This window comes from Mixophyes fleayi, unplaced genomic scaffold (genome assembly GCF_038048845.1).
Source record: "Mixophyes fleayi isolate aMixFle1 unplaced genomic scaffold, aMixFle1.hap1 Scaffold_2743, whole genome shotgun sequence".
Classification (NCBI taxonomy): domain Eukaryota; kingdom Metazoa; phylum Chordata; class Amphibia; order Anura; family Limnodynastidae; genus Mixophyes; species Mixophyes fleayi.
This window is the reverse complement of record NW_027446817.1, coordinates 1-14,690: the sequence shown is the minus strand read 5'-3', so window position 1 is coordinate 14,690 and position 14,690 is coordinate 1. Positions and strand designations below refer to the sequence as shown.

At 34.3% G+C, this 14,690-nt stretch overlaps 7 non-coding genes across 7 annotated transcripts; all 7 read left to right on the top strand.

The window, feature by feature from the left end:
* The first annotated feature begins 360 nt into the window (after positions 1-360).
* On the top strand, positions 361-432 carry TRNAG-UCC (transfer RNA glycine (anticodon UCC)). The gene has a single exon. It is a non-coding gene; the product is annotated as a tRNA-Gly (tRNA).
* A 2,626-nt stretch (positions 433-3,058) lies between these two features.
* Positions 3,059-3,130, top strand: TRNAG-UCC (transfer RNA glycine (anticodon UCC)). Its single transcript has one exon. It is a non-coding gene; the product is annotated as a tRNA-Gly (tRNA).
* A 1,653-nt stretch (positions 3,131-4,783) lies between these two features.
* Positions 4,784-4,855, top strand: TRNAG-UCC (transfer RNA glycine (anticodon UCC)). The gene has a single exon. It is a non-coding gene; the product is annotated as a tRNA-Gly (tRNA).
* Positions 4,856-7,342: 2,487 nt separating this feature from the next.
* Positions 7,343-7,414, top strand: TRNAG-UCC (transfer RNA glycine (anticodon UCC)). The gene has a single exon. It is a non-coding gene; the product is annotated as a tRNA-Gly (tRNA).
* A 1,643-nt stretch (positions 7,415-9,057) lies between these two features.
* TRNAG-UCC (transfer RNA glycine (anticodon UCC)) lies at positions 9,058-9,129 on the top strand. Its single transcript has one exon. It is a non-coding gene; the product is annotated as a tRNA-Gly (tRNA).
* A 913-nt stretch (positions 9,130-10,042) lies between these two features.
* Positions 10,043-10,114, top strand: TRNAG-UCC (transfer RNA glycine (anticodon UCC)). Its single transcript has one exon. It is a non-coding gene; the product is annotated as a tRNA-Gly (tRNA).
* A 3,437-nt stretch (positions 10,115-13,551) lies between these two features.
* TRNAG-UCC (transfer RNA glycine (anticodon UCC)) lies at positions 13,552-13,624 on the top strand. Its single transcript has one exon. It is a non-coding gene; the product is annotated as a tRNA-Gly (tRNA).
* The last annotated feature ends 1,066 nt before the right edge of the window (positions 13,625-14,690 follow it).

Below are 14,690 nucleotides of genomic sequence, written 5' to 3'. Positions count from 1 at the left end.
GTCGACACTTCGTGATACACTGGTGGGCATAGCGTTCTTCTAAGCAGTTGACTTGGTTTTTATACCGGACTGCTTTTCTCTTTTACCTTTTAACATTCTAAAAAATTGTCCCACAGAAGATCAATTCCTCTTGCCAGTAATGGAGGTGTAGCCAAATCCTTTGTTCATGGCCAACCAATTCATTTTCTTTTCTCAATTCTTTGAAACCTTTCAGTAAAAAGTGGACCATGAACATTGAACTTATGCACAGATAAGCCTCTTTCGTTCAGGTATTTCTTTTCAATTCATTATTTAAATCCTGTTTTATGATTGCTCACTAGATTTTGCAATTGATTTTTAAACATTTAAAAAAAACCAAAAGCGTTGGTGGTATAGTGGTGAGCATAGCTGCCTTCCAAGCAGTTGACCTGGGTTCGATTCCCAGCCAATGCATTGTGTTTATAGTATTGAATCTTTAGTTCTTCAAGATGCTGCTTAAAAAGTGCTCAGAACACAAACTGCTTAGAGAAATTTTAATAGTTTAAAGAATTTGGAAATTTTATCATATGACAACTTCTTCTTCTTTCTTCTTCTTCTTCTTCTTCTTCTTCTTCTTCTTCTTCTTCTTCTTCTTCTTCTTCTTCTTCTTCTTCTTCTTCTTCTTCTTCTTCTTCTTCTTCTTCTTCTTCTTCTTCTTCTTCTTCTTCTTCTCCTCTCTCATTCACTGTATGCTAGAATAATGAACAATTAAAAATCAACAGTTCTAAATAGACTGGTGCCAATAAGACTATTGAAATGCATTTTCTTATTGGTTGTCTAGCTTTTAACACCAATTTACTCTTGCAGAAATGCGTGGAGAAAGACTTGTATATCCCTCCAATATTCACAGTTTTTAACCATTTTCAAACCCTACTGTGTATTAAATGTATCTTTTCAATCATTAAAGGGAGTGCTTTGCAGTCGACACTTCGTGATACACTGGTGGGCATAGCGTTCTTCTAAGCAGTTGACTTGGTTTTTATACCGGACTGCTTTTCTCTTTTACCTTTTAACATTCTAAAAATTGTCCCACAGAAGATCAATTCCTCTTGCCAGTAATGGAGGTGTAGCCAAATCCTTTGTTCATGGCCAACCAATTCATTTTCTTTTCTCAATTCTTTGAAACCTTTGTGTAAAAAGTGGACCATGAACATTGAACTTATGCACAGATAAGCCTCTTTCGTTCAGGAATTTCTTTTCAATTCATTATTTAAATCCTGTTTTATGATTGCTCACTAGATTTTGCAATTGATTTTTAAACATTTAAAAAAAACCAAAAGTGTTGGTGGTATAGTGGTGAGCATAGTTACCTTCCAAGCAGTTGACCTGGGTTTGATTCCCAGCCAACGCATTGTGTTTATAGTATTGAATCTTTAGTTCTTCAAGATGCTGCTTAAAAAGTGCTCAGAACACAAACTGCTTAGAGAAATTTTAATAGTTTAAAGATTTGGAAATTTTATCATATGACAACTTCTTCTTCTTCTTCTTCTTCTTCTTCTTCTTCTTCTTCTTCTTCTTCTTCTTCTTCTTCTTCTTCTTCTTCTTCTTCTTCTTCTTCTTCTTCTTCTTCTTCTTCTTCTTCTCTCTCATTCACTGTATGCTAGAATAATGAACAATTAAAAATCAACAGTTCTAAATAGACTGGTGCCAATAAGACTATTGAAATGCATTTTCTTATTGGTTGTCTAGCTTTTAACACCAATTTACTCTTGCAGAAATGCGTGGAGAAAGACTTGTATATCCCTCCAATATTCACAGTTTTAACCATTTTCAAACCCTACTGTGTATTAAATGTATCTTTTCAATCATTAAAGGGAGTGCTTTGCAGTCGACACTTCGTGATACACTGGTGGGCATAGCGTTCTTCTAAGCAGTTGACTTGGTTTTTATACCGGACTGCTTTTCTCTTTTACCTTTTAACATTCTAAAAATTGTCCCACAGAAGATCAATTCCTCTTGCCAGTAATGGAGGTGTAGCCAAATCCTTTGTTCTTGGCCAACCAATTCATTTTCTTTTCTCAATTCTTTGAAACCTTTGTGTAAAAAGTGGACCATGAACATTGAACTTATGCACAGATAAGCCTCTTTCGTTCAGGAATTTCTTTCAATTCATTATTTAAATCCTGTTTTATGATTGCTCACTAGATTTTGCAATTGATTTTTAAACATTTAAAAAAAAAACAAAAGTGTTGGAGGTATAGTGGTGAGCATAGCTACCTTCCAAGCAGTTGACCTGGGTTTGATTCCCAGCCAACGCATTGTGTTTATAGTATTGAATCTTTAGTTCTTCAAGATGCTGCTTAAAAAGTGCTCAGAACACAAACTGCTTAGAGAAATTTTAATAGTTTAAAGAATTTGGAAATTTTATCATATGACAACTTCTTCTTCTTCTTCTTCTTCTTCTTCTTCTTCTTCTTCTTCTTCTTCTTCTTCTCTCTCATTCACTGTATGCTAGAATAATGAACAATTAAAAATCAACAGTTCTAAATAGACTGGTGCCAATAAGACTATTGAAATGCATTTTCTTATTGGTTGTCTAGCTTTTAACACCAATTTACTCTTGCAGAAATGCGTGGAGAAAGACTTGTATATCCCTCCAATATTCACAGTTTTAACCATTTTCAAACCCTACTGTGTATTAAATGTATCTTTTCAATCATTAAAGGGAGTGCTTTGCAGTCGACACTTCGTGATACACTGGTGGGCATAGCGTTCTTCTAAGCAGTTGACCTTGGTTTTTATACCGGACTGCTTTTCTCTTTTACCTTTTAACATTCTAAAAAATTGTCCCACAGAAGATCAATTCCTCTTGCCAGTAATGGAGGTGTAGCCAAATCCTTTGTTCATGGCCAACCAATTCATTTTTCTTTTCTCAATTCTTTGAAACCTTTCTGTAAAAAGTGGACCATGAACATTGAACTTATGCACAGATAAGCCTCTTTCGTTCAGGTATTTCTTTTCAATTCATTATTTAAATCCTGTTTTATGATTGCTCACTAGATTTTGCAATTGATTTTTAAACATTTAAAAAAAACCAAAAGCGTTGGTGGTATAGTGGTGAGCATAGCTACCTTCCAAGCAGTTGACCTGGGTTTGATTCCCAGCCAACGCATTGTGTTTATAGTATTGAATCTTTAGTTCTTCAAGATGCTGCTTAAAAAGTGCTCAGAACACAAACTGCTTAGAGAAATTTTAATAGTTTAAAGAATTGGAAATTTTATCATATGACAACTTCTTCTTCTTCTTCTTCTTCTTCTTCTTCTTCTTCTTCTTCTTCTTCTTCTTCTTCTTCTTCTTCTTCTTCTTCTTCTTCTTCTCTCTCATTCACTGTATGCTAGAATAATGAACAATTAAAAATCAACAGTTCTAAATAGACTGGTGCCAATAAGACTATTGAAATGCATTTTCTTATTGGTTGTCTAGCTTTTAACACCAATTTACTCTTGCAGAAATGCGTGGAGAAAGACTTGTATATCCCTCCAATATTCACAGTTTTAAACCATTTTCAAACCCTACTGTGTATTAAATGTATCTTTTCAATCATTAAAGGGAGTGCTTTGCAGTCGACACTTCGTGATACACTGGTGGGCATAGCGTTCTTCTAAGCAGTTGACTTGGTTTTTATACCGGACTGCTTTTCTCTTTTACCTTTTAACATTCTAAAAATTGTCCCACAGAAGATCAATTCCTCTTGCCAGTAATGGAGGTGTAGCCAAATCCTTTGTTCTTGGCCAACCAATTCATTTTCTTTTCTCAATTCTTTGAAACCTTTGTGTAAAAAGTGGACCATGAACATTGAACTTATGCACAGATAAGCCTCTTTCGTTCAGGAATTTCTTTTCAATTCATTATTTAAATCCTGTTTTATGATTGCTCACTAGATTTTGCAATTGATTTTTAAACATTTAAAAAAAAAACAAAAGTGTTGGAGGTATAGTGGTGAGCATAGCTACCTTCCAAGCAGTTGACCTGGGTTTGATTCCCAGCCAACGCATTGTGTTTATAGTATTGAATCTTTAGTTCTTCAAGATGCTGCTTAAAAAGTGCTCAGAACACAAACTGCTTAGAGAAATTTTAATAGTTTAAAGAATTTGGAAATTTTATCATATGACAACTTCTTCTTCTTCTTCTTCTCTTCTTCTTCTTCTTCTTCTTCTTCTCTCTCATTCACTGTATGCTAGAATAATGAACAATTAAAAATCAACAGTTCTAAATAGACTGGTGCCAATAAGACTATTGAAATGCATTTTCTTATTGGTTGTCTAGCTTTTAACACCAATTTACTCTTGCAGAAATGCGTGGAGAAAGACTTGTATATCCCTCCAATATTCACAGTTTTAACCATTTTCAAACCCTACTGTGTATTAAATGTATCTTTTCAATCATTAAAGGGAGTGCTTTGCAGTCGACACTTCGTGATACACTGGTGGGCATAGCGTTCTTCTAAGCAGTTGACTTGGTTTTTATACCGGACTGCTTTTCTCTTTTACCTTTTAACATTCTAAAAAATTGTCCCACAGAAGATCAATTCCTCTTGCCAGTAATGGAGGTGTAGCCAAATCCTTTGTTCATGGCCAACCAATTCATTTTCTTTTCTCAATTCTTTGAAACCTTTCAGTAAAAAGTGGACCATGAACATTGAACTTATGCACAGATAAGCCTCTTTCGTTCAGGTATTTCTTTTCAATTCATTATTTAAATCCTGTTTTATGATTGCTCACTAGATTTTGCAATTGATTTTTAAACATTTAAAAAAAAACCAAAAGCGTTGGTGGTATAGTGGTGAGCATAGCTGCCTTCCAAGCAGTTGACCTGGGTTCGATTCCCAGCCAATGCATTGTGTTTATAGTATTGAATCTTTAGTTCTTCAAGATGCTGCTTAAAAAGTGCTCAGAACACAAACTGCTTAGAGAAATTTTAATAGTTTAAAGAATTTGGAAATTTTATCATATGACAACTTCTTCTTCTTCTTCTTCTTCTTCTTCTTCTTCTTCTTCTTCTTCTTCTTCTTCTTCTTCTTCTTCTCCTCTCTCATTCACTGTATGCTAGAATAATGAACAATTAAAAATCAACAGTTCTAAATAGACTGGTGCCAATAAGACTATTGAAATGCATTTTCTTATTGGTTTGTCTAGCTTTTAACACCAATTTACTCTTGCAGAAATGCGTGGAGAAAGACTTGTATATCCCTCCAATATTCACAGTTTTAACCATTTTCAAACCCTACTGTGTATTAAATGTATCTTTTCAATCATTAAGGGAGTGCTTTGCAGTCGACACTTCGTGATACACTGGTGGGCATAGCGTTCTTCTAAGCAGTTGACTTGGTTTTTATACCGGACTGCTTTTCTCTTTTACCTTTTAACATTCTAAAAATTGTCCCACAGAAGATCAATTCCTCTTGCCAGTAATGGAGGTGTAGCCAAATCCTTTGTTCATGGCCAACCAATTCATTTTCTTTTCTCAATTCTTTGAAACCTTTGTGTAAAAAGTGGACCATGAACATTGAACTTATGCACAGATAAGCCTCTTTCGTTCAGGAATTTCTTTTCAATTCATTATTTAAATCCTGTTTTATGATTGCTCACTAGATTTTGCAATTGATTTTTAAACATTTAAAAAAAACCAAAAGTGTTGGTGGTATAGTGGTGAGCATAGTTACCTTCCAAGCAGTTGACCTGGGTTTGATTCCCAGCCAACGCATTGTGTTTATAGTATTGAATCTTTAGTTCTTCAAGATGCTGCTTAAAAAGTGCTCAGAACACAAACTGCTTAGAGAAATTTTAATAGTTTTAAAGAATTTGGAAATTTTATCATATGACAACTTCTTCTTCTTCTTCTTCTTCTTCTTCTTCTTCTTCTTCTTCTTCTTCTTCTCTCTCATTCACTGTATGCTAGAATAATGAACAATTAAAAATCAACAGTTCTAAATAGACTGGTGCCAATAAGACTATTGAAATGCATTTTCTTATTGGTTGTCTAGCTTTTAACACCAATTTACTCTTGCAGAAATGCGTGGAGAAAGACTTGTATATCCCTCCAATATTCACAGTTTTAACCATTTTCAAACCCTACTGTGTATTAAATGTATCTTTTCAATCATTAAAGGGAGTGCTTTGCAGTCGACACTTCGTGATACACTGGTGGGCATAGCGTTCTTCTAAGCAGTTGACTTGGTTTTTATACCGGACTGCTTTTCTCTTTTACCTTTTAACATTCTAAAAATTGTCCACAGAAGATCAATTCCTCTTGCCAGTAATGGAGGTGTAGCCAAATCCTTTGTTCTTGGCCAACCAATTCATTTTCTTTTCTCAATTCTTTGAAACCTTTGTGTAAAAAGTGGACCATGAACATTGAACTTATGCACAGATAAGCCTCTTTCGTTCAGGAATTTCTTTTCAATTCATTATTTAAATCCTGTTTTATGATTGCTCACTAGATTTTGCAATTGATTTTTAAACATTTAAAAAAAAAACAAAAGTGTTGGAGGTATAGTGGTGAGCATAGCTACCTTCCAAGCAGTTGACCTGGGTTTGATTCCCAGCCAACGCATTGTGTTTATAGTATTGAATCTTTAGTTCTTCAAGATGCTGCTTAAAAAGTGCTCAGAACACAAACTGCTTAGAGAAATTTTAATAGTTTAAAGAATTTGGAAATTTTATCATATGACAACTTCTTCTTCTTCTTCTTCTTCTTCTTCTTCTTCTTCTTCTTCTTCTCTCTCATTCACTGTATGCTAGAATAATGAACAATTAAAAATCAACAGTTCTAAATAGACTGGTGCCAATAAGACTATTGAAATGCATTTTCTTATTGGTTGTCTAGCTTTTAACACCAATTTACTCTTGCAGAAATGCGTGGAGAAAGACTTGTATATCCCTCCAATATTCACAGTTTTAACCATTTTCAAACCCTACTGTGTATTAAATGTATCTTTTCAATCATTAAAGGGAGTGCTTTGCAGTCGACACTTCGTGATACACTGGTGGGCATAGCGTTCTTCTAAGCAGTTGACTTGGTTTTTTATACCGGACTGCTTTTCTCTTTTACCTTTTAACATTCTAAAAAATTGTCCCACAGAAGATCAATTCCTCTTGCCAGTAATGGAGGTGTAGCCAAATCCTTTGTTCATGGCCAACCAATTCATTTTCTTTTCTCAATTCTTTGAAACCTTTCTGTAAAAAGTGGACCATGAACATTGAACTTATGCACAGATAAGCCTCTTTCGTTCAGGTATTTCTTTTCAATTCATTATTTAAATCCTGTTTTATGATTGCTCACTAGATTTTGCAATTGATTTTTAAACATTTAAAAAAAACCAAAAGCGTTGGTGGTATAGTGGTGAGCATAGCTGCCTTCCAAGCAGTTGACCTGGGTTTGATTCCCAGCCAACGCATTGTGTTTATAGTATTGAATCTTTAGTTCTTCAAGATGCTGCTTAAAAAGTGCTCAGAACACAAACTGCTTAGAGAAATTTTAATAGTTTAAAGAATTTGGAAATTTTATCATATGACAACTTCTTCTTCTTCTTCTTCTTCTTCTTCTTCTTCTTCTTCTTCTTCTTCTTCTTCTTCTCTCTCATTCACTGTATGCTAGAATAATGAACAATTAAAAATCAACAGTTCTAAATAGACTGGTGCCAATAAGACTATTGAAATGCATTTTCTTATTGGTTGTCTAGCTTTTAACACCAATTTACTCTTGCAGAAATGCGTGGAGAAAGACTTGTATATCCTCCAATATTCACAGTTTTAACCATTTTCAAACCCTACTGTGTATTAAATGTATCTTTTCAATCATTAAAGGGAGTGCTTTGCAGTCGACACTTCGTGATACACTGGTGGGCATAGCGTTCTTCTAAGCAGTTGACTTGGTTTTTATACCGGACTGCTTTTCTCTTTTACCTTTTAACATTCTAAAAATTGTCCCACAGAAGATCAATTCCTCTTGCCAGTAATGGAGGTGTAGCCAAATCCTTTGTTCTTGGCCAACCAATTCATTTTCTTTTCTCAATTCTTTGAAACCTTTGTGTAAAAAGTGGACCATGAACATTGAACTTATGCACAGATAAGCCTCTTTCGTTCAGGAATTTCTTTTCAATTCATTATTTAAATCCTGTTTTATGATTGCTCACTAGATTTTGCAATTGATTTTTAAACATTTAAAAAAAAAACAAAAGTGTTGGAGGTATAGTGGTGAGCATAGCTACCTTCCAAGCAGTTGACCTGGGTTTGATTCCCAGCCAACGCATTGTGTTTATAGTATTGAATCTTTAGTTCTTCAAGATGCTGCTTAAAAAGTGCTCAGAACACAAACTGCTTAGAGAAATTTTAATAGTTTAAAGAATTTGGAAATTTTATCATATGACAACTTCTTCTTCTTCTTCTTCTTCTTCTTCTTCTTCTTCTTCTTCTTCTTCTTCTTCTTCTTCTTCTCTCTCATTCACTGTATGCTAGAATAATGAACAATTAAAAATCAACAGTTCTAAATAGACTGGTGCCAATAAGACTATTGAAATGCATTTTCTTATTGGTTGTCTAGCTTTTAACACCAATTTACTCTTGCAGAAATGCGTGGAGAAAGACTTGTATATCCCTCCAATATTCACAGTTTTAACCATTTTCAAACCCTACTGTGTATTAAATGTATCTTTTCAATCATTAAAGGGAGTGCTTTGCAGTCGACACTTCGTGATACACTGGTGGGCATAGCGTTCTTCTAAGCAGTTGACTTGGTTTTTATACCGGACTGCTTTTCTCTTTTACCTTTTAACATTCTAAAAAATTGTCCCACAGAAGATCAATTCCTCTTGCCAGTAATGGAGGTGTAGCCAAATCCTTTGTTCATGGCCAACCAATTCATTTTCTTTTCTCAATTCTTTGAAACCTTTCTGTAAAAAGTGGACCATGAACATTGAACTTATGCACAGATAAGCCTCTTTCGTTCAGGTATTTCTTTTCAATTCATTATTTAAATCCTGTTTTATGATTGCTCACTAGATTTTGCAATTGATTTTTAAACATTTGAAAAAAACCAAAAGCGTTGGTGGTATAGTGGTGAGCATAGCTGCCTTCCAAGCAGTTGACCTGGGTTCGATTCCCAGCCAATGCATTGTGTTTATAGTATTGAATCTTTAGTTCTTCAAGATGCTGCTTAAAAAGTGCTCAGAACACAAACTGCTTAGAGAAATTTTAATAGTTTAAAGAATTTGGAAATTTTATCATATGACAACTTCTTCTTCTTCTTCTTCTTCTTCTTCTTCTTCTTCTTCTTCTTCTTCTTCTTCTTCTTCTTCTTCTTCTTCTTCTTCTTCTTCTTCTTCTTCTTCTTCTTCTTCTTCTTCTTCTTCTTCTTCTTCTTCTTCTTCTTCTTCTTCTTCTTCTTCTTCTTCTTCTTCTTCTTCTTCTTCTTCTTCTTCTCTCTCATTCACTGTATGCTAGAATAATGAACAATTAAAAATCAACAGTTCTAAATAGACTGGTGCCAATAAGACTATTGAAATGCATTTTCTTATTGGTTGTCTAGCTTTTAACACCAATTTACCTCTTGCAGAAATGCGTGGAGAAAGACTTGTATATCCCTCCAATATTCACAGTTTTAACCATTTTCAAACCCTACTGTGTATTAAATGTATCTTTTCAATCATTAAAGGGAGTGCTTTGCAGTCGACACTTCGTGATACACTGGTGGGCATAGCGTTCTTCTAAGCAGTTGACTTGGTTTTTATACCGGACTGCTTTTCTCTTTTACCTTTTAACATTCTAAAAAATTGTCCCACAGAAGATCAATTCCTCTTGCCAGTAATGGAGGTGTAGCCAAATCCTTTGTTCATGGCCAACCAATTCATTTTCTTTTCTCAATTCTTTGAAACCTTTCAGTAAAAAGTGGACCATGAACATTGAACTTATGCACAGATAAGCCTCTTTCGTTCAGGTATTTCTTTTCAATTCATTATTTAAATCCTGTTTTATGATTGCTCACTAGATTTTGCAATTGATTTTTAAACATTTAAAAAAAACCAAAAGCGTTGGTGGTATAGTGGTGAGCATAGCTGCCTTCCAAGCAGTTGACCTGGGTTCGATTCCCAGCCAATGCATTGTGTTTATAGTATTGAATCTTTAGTTCTTCAAGATGCTGCTTAAAAAGTGCTCAGAACACAAACTGCTTAGAGAAATTTTAATAGTTTAAAGAATTTGGAAATTTTATCATATGACAACTTCTTCTTCTTCTTCTTCTTCTTCTTCTTCTTCTTCTTCTTCTTCTTCTTCTTCTTCTTCTTCTTCTTCTTCTTCTTCTTCTTCTTCTTCTTCTTCTTCTTCTTCTTCTTCTTCTTCTTCTTCTTCTTCTTCTTCTTCTTCTTCTTCTTCTTCTTCTTCTCCTCTCTCATTCACTGTATGCTAGAATAATGAACAATTAAAAATCAACAGTTCTAAATAGACTGGTGCCAATAAGACTATTGAAATGCATTTTCTTATTGGTTGTCTAGCTTTTAACACCAATTTACTCTTGCAGAAATGCGTGGAGAAAGACTTGTATATCCCTCCAATATTCACAGTTTTAACCATTTTCAAACCCTACTGTGTATTAAATGTATCTTTTCAATCATTAAAGGGAGTGCTTTGCAGTCGACACTTCGTGATACACTGGTGGGCATAGCGTTCTTCTAAGCAGTTGACTTGGTTTTTATACCGGACTGCTTTTCTCTTTTACCTTTTAACATTCTAAAAATTGTCCCACAGAAGATCAATTCCTCTTGCCAGTAATGGAGGTGTAGCCAAATCCTTTGTTCATGGCCAACCAATTCATTTTCTTTTCTCAATTCTTTGAAACCTTTGTGTAAAAAGTGGACCATGAACATTGAACTTATGCACAGATAAGCCTCTTTCGTTCAGGAATTTCTTTTCAATTCATTATTTAAATCCTGTTTTATGATTGCTCACTAGATTTTGCAATTGATTTTTAAACATTTAAAAAAAACCAAAAGTGTTGGTGGTATAGTGGTGAGCATAGTTACCTTCCAAGCAGTTGACCTGGGTTTGATTCCCAGCCAACGCATTGTGTTTATAGTATTGAATCTTTAGTTCTTCAAGATGCTGCTTAAAAAGTGCTCAGAACACAAACTGCTTAGAGAAATTTTAATAGTTTAAAGAATTTGGAAATTTTATCATATGACAACTTCTTCTTCTTCTTCTTCTTCTTCTTCTTCTTCTTCTTCTTCTTCTCTCTCATTCACTGTATGCTAGAATAATGAACAATTAAAAATCAACAGTTCTAAATAGACTGGTGCCAATAAGGACTATTGAAATGCATTTTCTTATTGGTTGTCTAGCTTTTAACACCAATTTACTCTTGCAGAAATGCGTGGAGAAAGACTTGTATATCCCTCCAATATTCACAGTTTTAACCATTTTCAAACCCTACTGTGTATTAAATGTATCTTTTCAATCATTAAAGGGAGTGCTTTGCAGTCGACACTTCGTGATACACTGGTGGGCATAGCGTTCTTCTAAGCAGTTGACTTGGTTTTTATACCGGACTGCTTTCTCTTTTACCTTTTAACATTCTAAAAATTGTCCCACAGAAGATCAATTCCTCTTGCCAGTAATGGAGGTGTAGCCAAATCCTTTGTTCTTGGCCAACCAATTCATTTTCTTTTCTCAATTCTTTTGAAACCTTTGTGTAAAAAGTGGACCATGAACATTGAACTTATGCACAGATAAGCCTCTTTCGTTCAGGAATTTCTTTTCAATTCATTATTTAAATCCTGTTTTATGATTGCTCACTAGATTTTGCAATTGATTTTTAAACATTTAAAAAAAAAAACAAAAGTGTTGGAGGTATAGTGGTGAGCATAGCTACCTTCCAAGCAGTTGACCTGGGTTTGATTCCCAGCCAACGCATTGTGTTTATAGTATTGAATCTTTAGTTCTTCAAGATGCTGCTTAAAAAGTGCTCAGAACACAAACTGCTTAGAGAAATTTTAATAGTTTAAAGAATTTGGAAATTTTATCATATGACAACTTCTTCTTCTTCTTCTTCTTCTTCTTCTTCTTCTTCTTCTTCTTCTTCTTCTTCTTCTTCTTCTTCTTCTCTCTCATTCACTGTATGCTAGAATAATGAACAATTAAAAATCAACAGTTCTAAATAGACTGGTGCCAATAAGACTATTGAAATGCATTTTCTTATTGGTTGTCTAGCTTTTAACACCAATTTACTCTTGCAGAAATGCGTGGAGAAAGACTTGTATATCCCTCCAATATTCACAGTTTTAACCATTTTCAAACCCTACTGTGTATTAAATGTATCTTTTCAATCATTAAAGGGAGTGCTTTGCAGTCGACACTTCGTGATACACTGGTGGGCATAGCGTTCTTCTAAGCAGTTGACTTGGTTTTTATACCGGACTGCTTTTCTCTTTTACCTTTTAACATTCTAAAAATTGTCCCACAGAAGATCAATTCCTCTTGCCAGTAATGGAGGTGTAGCCAAATCCTTTGTTCTTGGCCAACCAATTCATTTTCTTTTCTCAATTCTTTGAAACCTTTGTGTAAAAAGTGGACCATGAACATTGAACTTATGCACAGATAAGCCTCTTTCGTTCAGGAATTTCTTTTCAATTCATTATTTAAATCCTGTTTTATGATTGCTCACTAGATTTTGCAATTGATTTTTAAACATTTAAAAAAAAAAACAAAAGTGTTGGAGGTATAGTGGTGAGCATAGCTACCTTCCAAGCAGTTGACCTGGGTTTGATTCCCAGCCAACGCATTGTGTTTATAGTATTGAATCTTTAGTTCTTCAAGATGCTGCTTAAAAAGTGCTCAGAACACAAACTGCTTAGAGAAATTTTAATAGTTTAAAGAATTTGGAAATTTTATCATATGACAACTTCTTCTTCTTCTTCTTCTTCTTCTTCTTCTTCTTCTTCTCTCTCATTCACTGTATGCTAGAATAATGAACAATTAAAAATCAACAGTTCTAAATAGACTGGTGCCAATAAGACTATTGAAATGCATTTTCTTATTGGTTGTCTAGCTTTTAACACCAATTTACTCTTGCAGAAATGCGTGGAGAAAGACTTGTATATCCCTCCAATATTCACAGTTTTAACCATTTTCAAACCCTACTGTGTATTAAATGTATCTTTTCAATCATTAAAGGGAGTGCTTTGCAGTCGACACTTCGTGATACACTGGTGGGCATAGCGTTCTTCTAAGCAGTTGACTTGGTTTTTATACCGGACTGCTTTTCTCTTTTACCTTTTAACATTCTAAAAAATTGTCCCACAGAAGATCAATTCCTCTTGCCAGTAATGGAGGTGTAGCCAAATCCTTTGTTCATGGCCAACCAATTCATTTTCTTTTCTCAATTCTTTGAAACCTTTCAGTAAAAAGTGGACCATGAACATTGAACTTATGCACAGATAAGCCTCTTTCGTTCAGGTATTTCTTTTCAATTCATTATTTAAATCCTGTTTTATGATTGCTCACTAGATTTTGCAATTGATTTTTAAACATTTAAAAAAAACCAAAAGCGTTGGTGGTATAGTGGTGAGCATTAGCTGCCTTCCAAGCAGTTGACCTGGGTTCGATTCCCAGCCAATGCATTGTGTTTATAGTATTGAATCTTTAGTTCTTCAAGATGCTGCTTAAAAAGTGCTCAGAACACAAACTGCTTAGAGAAATTTTAATAGTTTAAAGAATTTGGAAATTTTATCATATGACAACTTCTTCTTCTTCTTCTTCTTCTTCTTCTTCTTCTTCTTCTTCTTCTTCTCTTCTTCTTCTTCTTCTTCTTCTTCTTCTTCTTCTTCTTCTTCTTCTTCTTCTTCTTCTTCTTCTTCTTCTTCTTCTTCTTCTTCTTCTTCTTCTTCTTCTCTCTCATTCACTGTATGCTAGAATAATGAACAATTAAAAATCAACAGTTCTAAATAGACTGGTGCCAATAAGACTATTGAAATGCATTTTCTTATTGGTTGTCTAGCTTTTAACACCAATTTACTCTTGCAGAAATGCGTGGAGAAAGACTTGTATATCCCTCCAATATTCACAGTTTTAACCATTTTCAAACCCCTACTGTGTATTAAATGTATCTTTTCAATCATTAAAGGGAGTGCTTTGCAGTCGACACTTCGTGATACACTGGTGGGCATAGCGTTCTTCTAAGCAGTTGACTTGGTTTTTATACCGGACTGCTTTTCTCTTTTACCTTTTAACATTCTAAAAATTGTCCCACAGAAGATCAATTCCTCTTGCCAGTAATGGAGGTGTAGCCAAATCCTTTGTTCTTGGCCAACCAATTCATTTTCTTTTCTCAATTCTTTGAAACCTTTGTGTAAAAAGTGGACCATGAACATTGAACTTATGCACAGATAAGCCTCTTTCGTTCAGGAATTTCTTTTCAATTCATTATTTAAATCCTGTTTTATGATTGCTCACTAGATTTTGCAATTGATTTTTAAACATTTAAAAAAAAAACAAAAGTGTTGGAGGTATAGTGGTGAGCATAGCTACCTTCCAAGCAGTTGACCTGGGTTTGATTCCCAGCCAACGCATTGTGTTTATAGTATTGAATCTTTAGTTCTTCAAGATGCTGCTTAAAAAGTGCTCAGAACACAAACTGCTTAGAGAAATTTTAATAGTTTAAAGAATTTGGAAATTTTATCATATGAA